The sequence below is a fragment of the Peromyscus maniculatus genome, chromosome 5, assembly GCF_049852395.1.
Source record: "Peromyscus maniculatus bairdii isolate BWxNUB_F1_BW_parent chromosome 5, HU_Pman_BW_mat_3.1, whole genome shotgun sequence".
NCBI lineage: Eukaryota > Metazoa > Chordata > Mammalia > Rodentia > Cricetidae > Peromyscus > Peromyscus maniculatus.
In genome coordinates, this window is record NC_134856.1 from 138,632,752 (window position 1) to 138,647,098 (window position 14,347).

The following is a 14,347-nucleotide window of genomic DNA, read 5'->3' on the forward strand; positions in this document are numbered from 1 at the left end:
GATCAGGTGGATGGTCGCACAGGTTTGGCTTGGAATTGAATCCAATCTCTCGTACCTACTGTATATAAGGCCTTGAGCTTGGCACAAAGCAGAGATAAGAGATAGAGGTGACTAAAAAAAAGTCACGAGTTTAATGTTCCATGTTAGCATACCCACCACACACAAGACTCCAGTAAGTCTCAAACAAAGTGGGAACTCCAGGATGCCAACTGACAGAAAACTCAATAAAGGACGAGGATTATGTTGGGCCCGTTGAAGTGAAGCATTCTGGGAAGAAGTGACAGCAGGAACGTGTATATGGAAAAAGGGAAGTAGAGGCTGTGGTGTTCAGTGCCACAGGCTAGAAATCCATGGGGACTGGTAAGGACATGTTGTCTTACAACAGAACAAGAAGACTGATAAGCACTGTGCTAATGAGTGTGCATATTACTCCATGATCGGTGACAGCTATTGTCAATCTTTGAGGATGGGTGTGATGCAAAGAATGTGCTTAATGTTCCTTCATTCTATCATCGAGTAGCAAGCAGGTAGACTGGATGCACTGGTCCGTGGGGAACTGTGAAAAGTCTCCCACGGCTCACGTGTTTGAACACGTGCTCACTAGCTGGAGGTGCTGTTTGTAAGGGTTGTGGAACGTGTAGGAGGGAGAGCCTCACTGGAAGAAATAGGTCACAGGGTGTGGGGGTAGACAAGAGGTTTTATAGCCCAACCCTCTTTCCTTTCTGCATCCTGACAAGAAACACAATGTGACAAGTCTACCATGCCTTTCTCCTCTATGATGGACTCTACTTCCTTAAATGATAGGCTCAACGAAACCCTTTCTTCCCTAAGTTACTTTCCTCAGGTATTTTGTCACAGCAATGAGAAAAGTAACTAAAGTATAAATTGGTACCATGAGTGGGGTTTTGCTATAATAAACCTGACGGTATAATTCATAGACTTTGGAACTGGTTTGCAGGAAAAATGTAAAAGAGCTTAGAGCTACGAGCTAGAGAAGTCCGGGGGATGTTGCAAATAGTACCTGGGCCATCTAGTTGAAATTTGGAACAATGGGCTAGCAAGGGAAACGTGGTCAGTGGAGGCAGACCTGAATCATGAGTTTTCAGAGGGGAACAAAGATTCCATTAGGATCTGAGCTAGTGGTCATTTGTTTTATATTCTGGGAAAGAACCTGGATGCATTTTGTTCATGTATGTCCTGAAAATCTAAGTGAGGAAAAATTCAGAAGTAATGGGCAAATTTGTTTGGCAGAGGAAATTTCAAGAAAGATAGCATTCAGGCTGTGGCATGGTTGCTGCTCATTGTCCTTCTTCAGGTTTATAGCAAGAGAGAAGCAAGTGTAGTGGAAAGTTTGAAAACATGTAGCCTAGTGATGAAAAGAACAGGAGCCAGTTAAAGGTGCAGGGAGAGTAGGTCAGGAAGTGGCTGTCATTGTTAGGGAGAGTGATGCTACTGAAGAGAACAGGGTACTCTCTACTGGGAAGAGCAGAGATTCCTGAGGATAAGACCCTACCTATCAATGTCGTCAGCTAGTGGAAATTCAGATTTATTTTAAAGGAAAGAACCTGACATAAGAATGTCACAAAAGGACCCCCTGCTCAAAAGCAATTGCCCTGGTAAAATATTTTCTCAGACTCTACCACAAAGATGCACAAACCCCTTGTTTACTGTAGCTCAAGGGGCCAGGAAACTTTTAAAGCTGTCAGAAAAACACAGCAGTACCATTCTCCTGGTACTGATGTTGCAGCATGAAAGATCCAAGAGCAAGTGGGTCTTCGAAGCCTTCGCCAAGGTTCCTAAAAGGCAGGCAATATGCGACAAGGCTAGAGTCCCAGCAAGGAGGGCCCGGGAGGGCATTGTCTGAAGCTATGAAGTGTAGTCTCAGTGGCAGTAGAAACATGAGGATATTGAGGATGCCCAGACTGTGGGATACCATCAAAGGGTAGTGTACTAACCCAGGAGGTAATGCTGAATGTGCTGTAGGCAACAGAGCTGGAGGTTGATATATCAGATGATTCTATCGGTGGCCCTAAATGGTAGACATAGAACTGTAGGGTTGGAATTTTCCCTGAGGAATTTTGATCTTACCTGGGTCTGGTTTTTCCTTACTTTGCTCCCATTCTTTGAACATTCAAATAGATGTTCATTTTGTGCTACTGTATATTGGAAGGATGTAACTTATTTTTTTCTTATACGGGGTCATAGTATGAAACTATTTTGAGTCTCATGAGACTGTGAACTTTTAGACAGTGTTGGGACTTTTAAAGACTATGGAGACTTTGGAAGGTGGAACGAATCTATTTTGCATGATGAATGGATGGACATGAGCCTCTGGAGGTCAGGGGCAGGGTACGGTTACAATATAAAACATTCCCTATAACAGTAGTTCTCAAGCTTCCTAATGCTATAGCCCTTCAATACCATTCCTCATGGTGTGGTAACCCCAACTATGAAATTATTTTTGTTGCTACTTCATAACTGTAATTTTGCTACATTATGGATCATGCTATAAATAGATGATATATAGAATATCTGATATATGACCCCTGTGAAAGGGTCCTTTGACCCCTAAAGGATCACGACCCACAGGTTGAGAACCACTGCCCTACAGACTCATATGCTTGTACCCTTGGCCCCAAGTTGGGAATGCTAATTTGGAAGACTGAAATCCCTAGGAGGAAGATCTTCACTGGAGGAAATGAGGCCCTGGGGGTGGGACTTGATGTTTTATAGCCGGCCCCATTTCCTTTCTGCTTTCTGCATCCTGACTGTGAACACATTGTGACCAGCTGCCTCACAACGTGTGTATCCTCTCAAGTCATGAGTCCATAGAAACCTTTCCTTCCTTAAGGGGTTTTGTCAGAGCAATGAAATGCTCAGATGCCCACTAAACAGGGCTCCCTTGAATCCCCACTTTAGGATTTAAAATGTGGGGGTCTATTCAGAGAGTGACGGGAAAACTGGGAAGGGTCCCAATGGCATCTTCTCAATCCTCAAAGCTTCCAGCTTGCCATCAGCTTCACACCCCCATTTCACTGCATTTGAATAAAACATTCAGCAGAGTTTGAAGCATGGTCCTCATGGGAGCCGGAAACTTTGGAGCATTAGCTGACAAACAGGCTGCTGCTGTGTCAACTCCCAGGGCAAATGCAAAGTGCGGCCTAATCTTGCTGCTATCACAAGTTCTCTGAGCTGAGGATAATGTATGATAATCTAAATCGGGCTGGGCAGATGCCTGCCTGGGAAATCTGATTAGGATTTGCTTGGTGGTTCCCTTTATCCCCCAGGAGACCTCAGGGTATGGCAGACAGGACCTGGCCATGAAGCTGGCATGCCCCCTAAGTAGTCCAGGCCCCAAGGCACGCATCTGCTGAACCATCGTTGGTGCTGAGTCCTCCACTGGTGAGAACAATAATCTTCAATAGCATTTCAGCACTGGACTCAGGCAAACAGATCCTGGCTTCATCAATGCACATCCGGCAAGGCCAAAGCCTCTCTGTGTATGAGGAATACATACGAGACTTGCTGGTGCCTCGTCTGTGGTTAACGTCCTTCAAAGGACACCATCAGCCGTGGTGTGGTATTTAAAGCTGTCCCGCCCTCACCACTTGAGGCTCCCCATCACCTAACACTTGGTGCCGCTACAAGGAATGAATTACCGTATCTCTGCTCCTACACCACAATCCCCAGGACTCTGCTCTTGCCCTTCCTTCTCTCTGAAACACCCTCTTCCAGCTAAATCCTATTTGCTCTTACAAACAAAAGCAGATGTCTCCTTCTCGGGGAAACTTCTCCTGGACAAAGTCCCAGCTATCAGTTATTCAACCAAGCTTGGCCAGTGTTTCCAGTCCTCAATACTTCCCCTGAGTCAGGACGCGATTGGTGTCACTGCTGTCCCTGATGAAAGAGCCCCGATAGCTCTACTTGATGAAGACTGCATCCGCGTGGCAAGACCGATCCTGCTCGCCATCTGGATTTCTGACCCCTTGTCTCAATGAGCTCCTTCCACACCCCAGCTCTGGGTCAAGACTGCTGCTTCGGCTTTGTCCGTTCATCTAGATTCTGATGTCCTGGAAGGTTGAACCCAGCTCTCTGACCAATGTGGGATGTCGGCCTACTTCAGGGTCTCAACCAAAAGGCCCTTGGCTGTAGGGCTCTATCTGGTCAGTAGGGGGACCACGCAGCAGTAGGATAAGCTGATAAATTCAATACATCTTCCTCCCCGGAACACCCTCAACCGTCATTAACCGCCACTAACAACCATGGGGACCTGGTGAAGGACGTGTATGGATTAGTGGAGAGCCACTCATGGTCTGAAGAACAACTCCTAACGTATGGAATAAGGAACAAGGTACTTGCATTTTGTTCTTTATTATTGGTGGCTGTAAGTCAGGTATAGGGTGCCATTAAAATCTCCTTTAGGCTCCCCCAGAAAAGAGCAGATAACTCCCTATATAAACACATTGACACTCTGTCACCTAGATCATCTTAGACATTGCTCTCAGGGGTCTTTGCTACAGAGTCAGTATGTGCCAGAGACTATGAACAGAAAGGTTCAAAGCAGTCTGTCCTCACTGAGTGCTGGGGGTGGGGACAATTAAGCACTGAGGTACTAAGGTTCCCATGCAGCTGATCAGATGACTGGCCTGGTTCAGTCCCTTTATTCCCAGCTGGACCATGTTACCCGGCCCAGCTGTACGTCAGTTTTCCTTGGGTAAGCAAGGAGCCCTGAGCGTTACTTACCTCCTAAGAGTCAGCCTGACTGACAAAATGAGAAGGTGGCTGATGCCTGATGATGCTTAACTTCTACCATGATTGATGCAGATTGCCATTGGCTGGTGGCTTGGCCTCGGTGACTACCAGTAGGAATGAGCCCCAGGACAAGAACAGATGCTGCCAATTTTAAAACACGGTTTTGTTTTCCTTAATTATTACATAAAGTAGGCAATCTCCACTGAGCGTCCGGGCTTTGGCTTGCTCCCAAGGGCACACAGCTGTGTTTAGGACACAAGCCAAATAAGCACATGGTGGATAGGCGTCTCACTGCCCAGCCTGAGGAAGCCAGCCAGGCAGCACAGCCTGGTGCAGGAGGGTTTCAGTGGCCCTCACGTACTAACCAAGTGGCACAGAAGCCCTTCTTTGCCCCAGTTTCACACAAGGCCAGCTAGGCTGACCCTTCTTCTATCCACCCCTGGCACATACTAGCTGGTATGGACCACGCTCATCAATAGGAGAGAAAGTGAAGAACTCTCTCTACAAGCTGCTGGGCAAGCCATAAAGGTTCTCACTGGGGGCCATCCAGGTTTCCAATAAAATCAACACCTTGGTCCCTGAGTGGATGACACCGAATAAGGAGTCTCCCTTCCCAAGTCAGTGCTAAGACCAGTGGGGCAGCCAGGCTAAAATCCAGTTCTGGAAGGTGCATTGAAGGTACAAACCCATAACACAAGCTGTTTGCGCTTGTCCTCTTTCTCTCTTTAAAAACATCTATGGGTGTTACCTGCATGTATGTCTGTATATCATGTGGGTGCCTGCTGCCCATGGAGACCAGAAGAGAGCACTGGATGGATCCCCTGAGACTAGAGTTACAGATAACTGTGAACTTCTATGTGGATGCTGGGGATTGAACCCAGGTCCTCTGTGAGAGCAGCCCTCTTCAGCGCTGAGCCATCTCTCCAGCTCCAACCCGCTTGATCTTGAGAATCAAGAGACCCCTGGCCCGTGTACCTGCTTTCCTTTACAGCCCCGCCCCCATCCCCAGTGCTCCCTGTACTACCTGAGACTCAAGGTCTTAGGAGGCTTGGAACTGGGGATCTTCTGAGCTCTGCCTCCAGTTAACCTCTGTCTGGCTCTTCTCATACCTCAGGGTTCACCTTATATGCCTCCCTCTCCAAGTCACCACTTCCGGTGCCACCTTGCCCCTCTCTCATGAGGACCGGCTTACCCCCTCCTAGAGTATAACCATGTGGCCTGTGTCATTATCTTCTGTCTTGTGGACATCACATCTCAGCATCCAGCACATCACATCTCAGCAGCCAGCACATCACATCTCAGCATCCAGCACGGCAGGTGACAGGAAAAGAATGAAGGAGAGACAGACAGAGGATGCTCAGTGGAAAGACTCGGACAGGAGCAGGAAGGAATGGATGGACTCTGCTGGGAGAGGGAGCAAGGACAGATGGCAAAAGAAGAGCATCTACCCTTGTGTCCTGAGTGGCCAGGGACGTTTTTATTTCATGTTTTCTTTGGCCTATGAAACCATGACTCTATCCCTTTCAACTTGGCTCGCTCCGGGGCAGGGGTTGCCTTATCAGGGGCCATGCTTCTGAGTGACAGCCACAGCAGCTCCTCAGCCCCACTGCCCAGGAGACCCTTGGGCCAGTACACCGAGGCCGGACCCGGAATTCCTCCTCATCGATGGCTTTGGCTCTGGCAGACAAGGAGTCTCGGTGATGATTTTAATTGTCAAGTTTCTCTTTTTAACTCAGGAAACAGCGCAGACAGATTAGCTTGCATGGCTTTAGTACCTTCCCCGCTCTGTGGCAACCACTGCTCTGTCTAGAGGCCTCTGAGGTTCCTATGTCTTAATAAAATACAGAAATAAAGGAAGTCTTCCAGAGCTGTAATCTGACCACAGTGGGGGTCAGCGTGTGATTAGGTGATGGGATATAATGAAACTGGGCTGACCAGAGGAGGCTGTTGCACTGAGCGGCAGGAAATGGATGTGCTAGGCCAGCCCCTGAGGGAGTCCCGCGAGAAGGCAGAGCAGTACCTCACAGGGGAGGAGCAGGCTGTGTCTTTGCTAGATAAGGCCTTTCCATGTGCGTCCCAGTAATTGAAAACACAACGAATGTGGTATCATGACAAGATAGATAGGCAGTGAAAATATCCAGTGCTCCAACCTGATAAGTCACAAGGGACAGAGTCTCCTAGAGTCACATGTGGGGCAGGCAGCATGCGGAAGAAAACCCACTGGCAGCCCGGATTTATCTGTACCACAGAATGAAGGCCATTACTGGGAATCTACTGTCCTCACCAGTACAGACCCATCCTCAGTCCAGATCTGCACACAGCTGACAGGGGGGGACCACCTCATCTTCAGTGAGACACCTGTGGGTCTCTCCTCACCCTCGTTTTATCTAACTTCTTCTCTCCCCATCACCAACCTTCTCACTGAGGCTCACACACAGTGGCAGAACACTCTTATCATGGGCGCATCCTCTAGGATGTTTAGGGGAACTGATCCCATGCTGGATAGTGACTCCATGGCTGGACAGCAGCCCCGTGGCTAGCGCTGCTGTCGCTCCAAGTGTCTGTTTTGGGATGCACCTGCTGCCAACAGCACCATCTTAGAATGATTCGAGAAATTATCTTCAAAACACTGGACCAAACTGGACCGGGTCACACTGGTGGCATCCCTCCAGCTTCACAAGACGGAAGAACAGATGTAGGTTCAGCAGATGTACGACTGTGAAATCCCATCAGCTACACTGGGCAGTTGACGACATTACTCCTTCCTTACTAGGTGAGACATTTGCTCTGGAAATACATTAGGCCTCTCGGCATGTGATGTGTTTTCTGAAGCTATTGGTGGACTTACAGGGTGCCTCGTCCATCATCACGATTATTCTGCAGAGTATTGCTTCTTATTGAGGAGCTACCTTCACAGATGCAATGGGCTATGCTCTTGGGAGTCACTGGCCACACCCTATTCTTTACTCTCCTGAAGCAGCTGCCTTAACAAAATCGTGGAATGGTCTTTTGAAGATGCAGTTACAGGAATGTCTTAGACAGTGTGCTATTGCTGTGAAGAGACACCATGACCACAGCAACTCTTAAAAAGGAAAACATTTCATTGGGGCTGGCTTACAGAGGTTTAGTCCATTATTGTGGCGGGAAGCAGGGCAGCAAGCAGGCACAATGCTGGAGAAGGAGCCGTGAGTTCTACATCTGGGTCAGCAGGCAGCAGGAAGAGAGACACTGGGCCTGGCTTCAGCATCTGAAACCTCAAAGCCCACCTCCAGTGGCACACTTCCTCCAATAAGGCCACGCCTACTCCAACAAGGCCACACCTCCTAATAGTGTCACTTACTATGAGCCTATGGGGGCCATTTTCATTCAAACCACCACAAGGACCAACTACATGGCAATAGTACCTTGCAAGGCTCTGCTAGGATCCCTCAGTATGCCATGGAGGTCCTGATTGATGTATACTAGGTGGCTGTTTCTTGAACAATCAGGACTCATAGTCCAGATATCAAGGGGTAAAAGCAGGCAATTCCACATTCCATCATCCCTAGTGACACACAAGCAAACCATGTGCTTCCTAGTCCTACAACCTGCTTCTCTGATGGCCCAGAGTTCTTAGTTCCAAAATAGGGATGCTTCTCCCAGGAGGCACAACTATTCCAAGGCTCTGCAAACTAGAATTCTTCCTTAGCACTTTCAACTCCTTACGTCCCCGAGTCAACAGTCAAGAATGGAGTCATAATAATGGCCAAGAGCTACACCACCAAGGTGAAACTGGACTGGTACCTCATAATGAAGGTAAAGAGGAGTGTGGCAGTTCAATATCACAGTACCTTGTGATTAAGGTCAGGTCACCAAAGGCTGTAAAGGGGCAAACAGATCTGTTTTATACTTCAAAAGGATGGGCCAATAGCCACCATCAAAAGGATGATCAAATTAACTGTGTACTTCACAGAGTAGTACCCACACTTAAAACAAATGAGCTAGTGATACATGAAACACCATGATCACCCTCAAACACATGTAAAGCCATTCCTGTGAGGTCTAAGACATGCCACATAGCAGTGTATATGTTCATTTGCAGATACATGCACATATTCATATGTGTACACATTAAAGACCAAATTCAGGATAGTCACTACCTCTGAGAAGGAAAGATATGAGAAGATTTGGGAAGGGTACATGGGCTCTTTAGTGATAGATCTATGATGTTTAGTTGCATTAAAGCCAGTACCTTGCTACAGAGATGTGGTGAAGAGTAAAATATTACTCAAGCAGTTGGAAGCAAATGAACTGGGAAGAAGGGAGCAATGATGGAAACTCGGGTGGATCAATTAGGATGTGGAAGAGAGCAGCAGTGCAGACAGTTCAAGGAGCAGACTCGGTCCAGACCTTATACGCCATCCTAGATGTGGGTATTGCTGGACTATAAGAGCTGGAAGAGGCAGAGTTTGGCATCAAGTTTTCCAGCTTCAGTCACTAGGTGCTGGAGCCCTTGAGGAGGCAGAAAGTAGTAGAGGAAAAGCATCCAGCCACTCCAGGGAGGGATCCAGAACCAAGTACCGTTCTGTAACAAATGAAGCAAGGCCCAGGCATCCCCCCAGACCCATAATGGGCTATTGCTGTAGAATATCCTGAGAATTCTTTTGTAAGTCACGCCTGGTGCCTTCTTTTGATGAAATGACCCAATTAAAGAAGGGGAAGGGATAGGGTAGAGATGAAGCCCTGAGTAGCCATGCAGCCCATGTTTAATATTGCCCTCAAACCTTTGGGTACAGCCAGCAGAGGGGGAAAAGTTGAGATCTGGATCGTACCCATGAATACTTGATGGCTCAATATAGCTTTGGGGGTACAAAAGACTGTGAAATATGAATAGTGCCTGGCTGCCCCCGAGAAGTTACATTAGTGGTAATAATACAGAGGGCCATAAGTACAGGATGCAGGTGATTTATGTCCTCTTTAAGGATATGTTAGGAAAGGGAGGTTTAATAGTGTGGAAATTAGACAGGGTGAGAGATGACATCACAACCTGTCGATAACCCATCAGGCTCCTCCAGCCCCCAAACAGGCTCCAGCCTCCAGCCCTATATCCACTCTCCTCCCCTGAAGACAGCACCAAGAGCCCCCATACAATCTCCCCTGTCATAATAAAAGTGCACGGCTCACTTTTGGGCTGAAGGGAGCATGTTTAACTGCTCCTTTAATTCATGGAATGTTGGGGTTTTGGCTTTTCCTGTACCTGATACGCCAACTGGCCTGCTTTAGACCGAGCCTTCCCAGGAAGTAGGTGAAGTATCTGGGCCAGCCATTCCACAGATCACGAGCACAGATGGGAAGAGACAGCCGCAGACTCGGCGTCCTTTCCTGCCCTCATCAAGGAGACCTCAATCAGTGCCATTTGTTAATGATGTATTCTACCGGCCAACTGTGCCAGGGCATCAGCTAGACAAGAGGAATGAAAGTGTCTCTTGCACAAGGGGCAGGAGACAGAGAATGTGTGGCATGTCAGTGGCCCAGCAGCAACCCGAGCGGCAGCTGGTCTAAGTGTGGAGAGCTGAGGGTAGGGTGTTGATGGCTTTCTCTGAACTCAGCCCGAACTGCCTTATGCTTGGCACACAGACATAAGATGCATCTGCTTTTTAGGAAGTGACAGAGCAGAGCCAAGTCTTCTCTCTCCCTTTCAGAATCTCCTCCCAGCTCCCCCCCCACAACCATGTGACGCTCCCACCTCTCTGCTCCAGACCCACGTGATACCGCTCTAAGATGGCAGCTCTCACTCCACACCCCCTCCCTTTCCTACTATCCCCCCAGTCCCACGACAGAACCAGCACTTTGCAAAAGATCTCATGGGATCCTTCCACACGCAGCATCCCCTGGGCCTGCACCCCCACCCGCCCCTGTTCTTGGACAGACCCATTCAACAAAGGACAGGATCACTAGAAGCTACACAAACCCCAACTCCATTTGGACTTGCTCCATATCTAACATGTGAATGAATCAGAACAACCGAGCCACGAAGTCAAGGGGCCATCCATCAGCTCTATTGTTTACTTCTGAATCGAACCATGTAAAATGACCCTGTCGAGCCAAACCAAACACGCTGCTGCAGCCTGTCCTTGTGTAACCCTTCGGTGGCAGCACAGACACAGCCCACAGGCTTCAATACATCCTCTCGGTTTTCTCCGCACTTCCTCCACTTTTCAGGGTCACCAGCCCATTCAGAAGCCGGGGCCAGCTCCCACTCGGGACCGCCTGTGCGACTGCTTTGATACAGGTGCTCGGTGATTTACCAGGCTCTCAACAGACACGGGGGAAGAGGTCACTTTGGAGGACTGGTTTTTCAATAGTATTATTTTTTCAATAGGATTATATTTTAAGGGACATCTTGGATCTCAGATTATAGCTTAGCCCATGCCTAGCATATGTCAGACCCTGGTTTGATCCCCAGCATCATGGGAAAAGAAAAAAAAGAACTGTAAAGTTTCTTTCCCTCTGATTATCACATCTCTATTGAAAGGTAATATGGAGCAGGAGATAAGAGCCCATTAACTGGGTTCCATCCAGCTTCACTTCCTCTCATTTCTGTATCTCAGGTAATCACTCAGTCCCCAAAGGTCTGTCTCTACCCAGCATATCCATAAAACTAGGAGACAATAATGGCAGCCTGGTTGAGGAATTTCAGTGAGATAATCTAAATGAAAGTCTTCACAAGGCCTGAAATGGAGGAGGCAGCAAATATGACCATAACCATTCCACTGAAAACACAAAGGAAAGTACAAAGCAAGCCAGATAAGGCCACCCATAAACCCACACTGTAAACACTTAAGCATGCTCTCACATCCACGCTCATATATTTCATTTACAAAATTGGGTTCATACTATATAAACCATCATATTCTGACTTCTTTAGTTTTCTTACAACATTAAAAAGAAACACAATGTAAAAGGTTCCATAATATCCCATTGTCTTGTAATACCAAGATTAATCTATCATAATAGTTCATTGACTAAATTTTTTTTTTTTCCGAGACAGGGTTTCTCTGTGTAGCTTTGCGCCTTTCCTGGGACTCACTTGGTAGCCCAGGCTGGCCTTGAACTCACAGAGATCTGCCTACCTCTGCCTCCTGAGTGCTGGGATTAAAGGCGTGCGCCACCACCGCCCGGCTAACTAAATTTTTATTACATGTTGTTTTATAAATTATGTTGACAAGTGTGTGTTTCTATGTATGTCTTTGCCCTAATTTCAAGTTATTTGTTTGGAAAAGACCCCTGAAGAATAAATTGCATTTAACAGAGATTCTTATTTATTGACTTTCCAATGTGCAGGGAGTATTTTCCAGAATCCACATGCCCCCTGTACCTAGCACCACACTTGGCACACTGAGAGAATGATAATGTAACATCAGAGGCAGCAAGGTGGTGATTTCCTTGCTGTCCACACTGTTGTATTAAAAATGCTGACTAGGAATAGAAAATGCTCATTGTGCCTCCTTTGTTGTTTCTCTGAAATCCAGTAAAGCAGAATAGCTTTTCCTGTATTCTATTCTATTCTAACGCTTTTGTCGCTATCTTTAGTTTTAGTGATTATAAATACTTCTCTCTGCATATGGCTACCATCACTTTGACTTACTTTTGACATAATCGTGTGATGAATTACTTGTGCTGTTATTTTCCTGACTGTCTTTACTTTGTGTGTATTCAGGTTATGTGGTTTTCTGATGGGGTTCTTTGGGGTGGAGGAAAACTCAAACCATGTTCTTTGTTGCGCGTTCAGTGTTTATGGGTAATTCTTCTGAATACTCAGTGACTGAATGCATGCATTTGGGTGGTTGATGTGAGTTGCTATCTACCTTGATGCACTTAGCAGCCTCCCAGCACCCTCTATAAAGCCTTCTTTCTCAGATGCCACCGCAGGGATGTGCCCAAGACCTACCAGTGACTACAGGGCTTATTTCTAATGTGGGGATCTAGCCATTGCTCTCTGGTGGTGGGTGCCTCATCATTCATCCAGAGCCTCTAAGAAGTACACATTTTCTTCCCCACTTCAATCAGCAGATCCTGCCACCCTGGCAGGAGGAGCCAGAGACTGCCCCCCTTCCTGCAGATGACAGAGGCCTGCCACACAACCAGCATGCACATTAGTGCCAACAGCCTTGGCAGCCCATATGGTGCCATTCATGGCCCTCAGGCCAGGGACTCCCACCCTCCCCTGTGGAATTTCTTTTTGACATGACTTTCAGTCTCTGCATATATATGTTCCCTGCTGCCCACATTGGTTAGAAAGGAGCCCCTTCGTCCACACGAGTAGCCACAGAGCCAGTTTGTTGAACAACAATGACCAGTAACAGGTGTACAGCTCTTGCTATGGTGGCCACTAGTGAACCCTCACACTCTCAGGCTCTGCTCCACCTGATCTTTCAGTGCCAGGTGGGGTGACTTCTGTCCTCCCAGTGTGCTCTCTGATTTTGGGGTTCCATGTCATCTTGACTTCCCTCCTCATTTCTAGTTTGCTCTCAATTGTGTCTGTTGCTGCCTCAGTTTCCCAATGTCTGAAGTCAGAGCACCCAGCTGTCATCATCAGGCCCTTGCTTCTCTAGCCATACTCACTCCCAAGGCCATTGTATCTAGGCTCTTGGTTCTAAGGCCCAACTCCAGGCTAATGACCCTGCTGTGTCAAGTCTCCTTCTGTTACTATAATACAACACTGACCAAAAGCAAATTAAAGGAAGAAAAGGTTTATTTCCCCTTATAGGTTACAGTTCATCATTGAAGGAAATCAGGGTGGGAATGAAAGGAACTCAAGGCAGGAATCTGAAGCAGAAACCATGAAGGAATGCTGTTTGTGCACTGGAAACCATGCTGAATGCCAGCTTGTCACCTGGTTCTCTCTCTCTCTCTCTCTCTCTCTCTCTCTCTCTCTCTCTCTCTCTCTCTCTCTCTCTCTCTCTGTATGTGTATTTGTGTGTGTACATATGTATGTATAAGTGTAGTATGTGTGTGTGAGGGAGTGTGTGTGTATGTTATGTGTGTTTGTGAGTGGGGGGGGGGCACATGTATGCTAGCTTTCTTATATAACCAGGCCCACTTGTCTAGAGACGATATGGCCTAAATTAGGTAGTGCCCTCCCACAACAATCATCAGTCAGGACAATCTCTCACAGACATGACCTCAGGCTAGTCTGATCTGGACAACCCTTTAGCTGGGACTCCCTCAGAAGACTTCCTCAGACAGCAAGTTAAGCAGAGGCTATCTAGGCTTCTCTGCTTTGCAAGCCAGCCTAGTTCCCTATCAGGTTTGAACCTTTGACATCCTAAAGTGAACCACAAAACATTCCCTCACTGCCTGTTTCTGTACCCAACCCCATCAGAGTTCCTCAGGGACACACCATTCATATGCATCTCCTGGCCCTCATTGTCACCCCCTGCATCTGCCAGGAAGTCACTGGCCTCTGCTACTTTAAGTCTTTTAAGATCTGAATGGTCACTCTGCTTCTTCCTTTTGTTTCCTGTTAGACTGTTCCTAACAGCAGGTGGGAGGATCCCACATCTCTCTCAGAATTGGAAATTCTCACTGGTGTGTGTAGCTAGAGTTTTCCTGC

At 47.3% G+C, this 14,347-nt stretch overlaps 1 protein-coding gene and 1 long non-coding RNA gene across 3 annotated transcripts in view; one reads left to right on the forward strand and one right to left on the reverse strand.

Moving 5' to 3' along the window:
- Spock1 (SPARC (osteonectin), cwcv and kazal like domains proteoglycan 1) overlaps positions 1-14,347 on the reverse strand; it is a 494,127-nt gene that overhangs the window by 192,244 nt on the left and 287,536 nt on the right. The window lies entirely within an intron of this gene.
- The window catches only part of LOC121829643 (uncharacterized), a 56,789-nt gene continuing 46,651 nt past the window's right edge, over positions 4,210-14,347 (forward strand). Inside the window, exon 1 of the long non-coding RNA XR_013051674.1 lies at positions 4,210-4,351. This is a non-coding gene — a long non-coding RNA (uncharacterized LOC121829643). The remainder of the gene's footprint in view (positions 4,352-14,347) is intronic.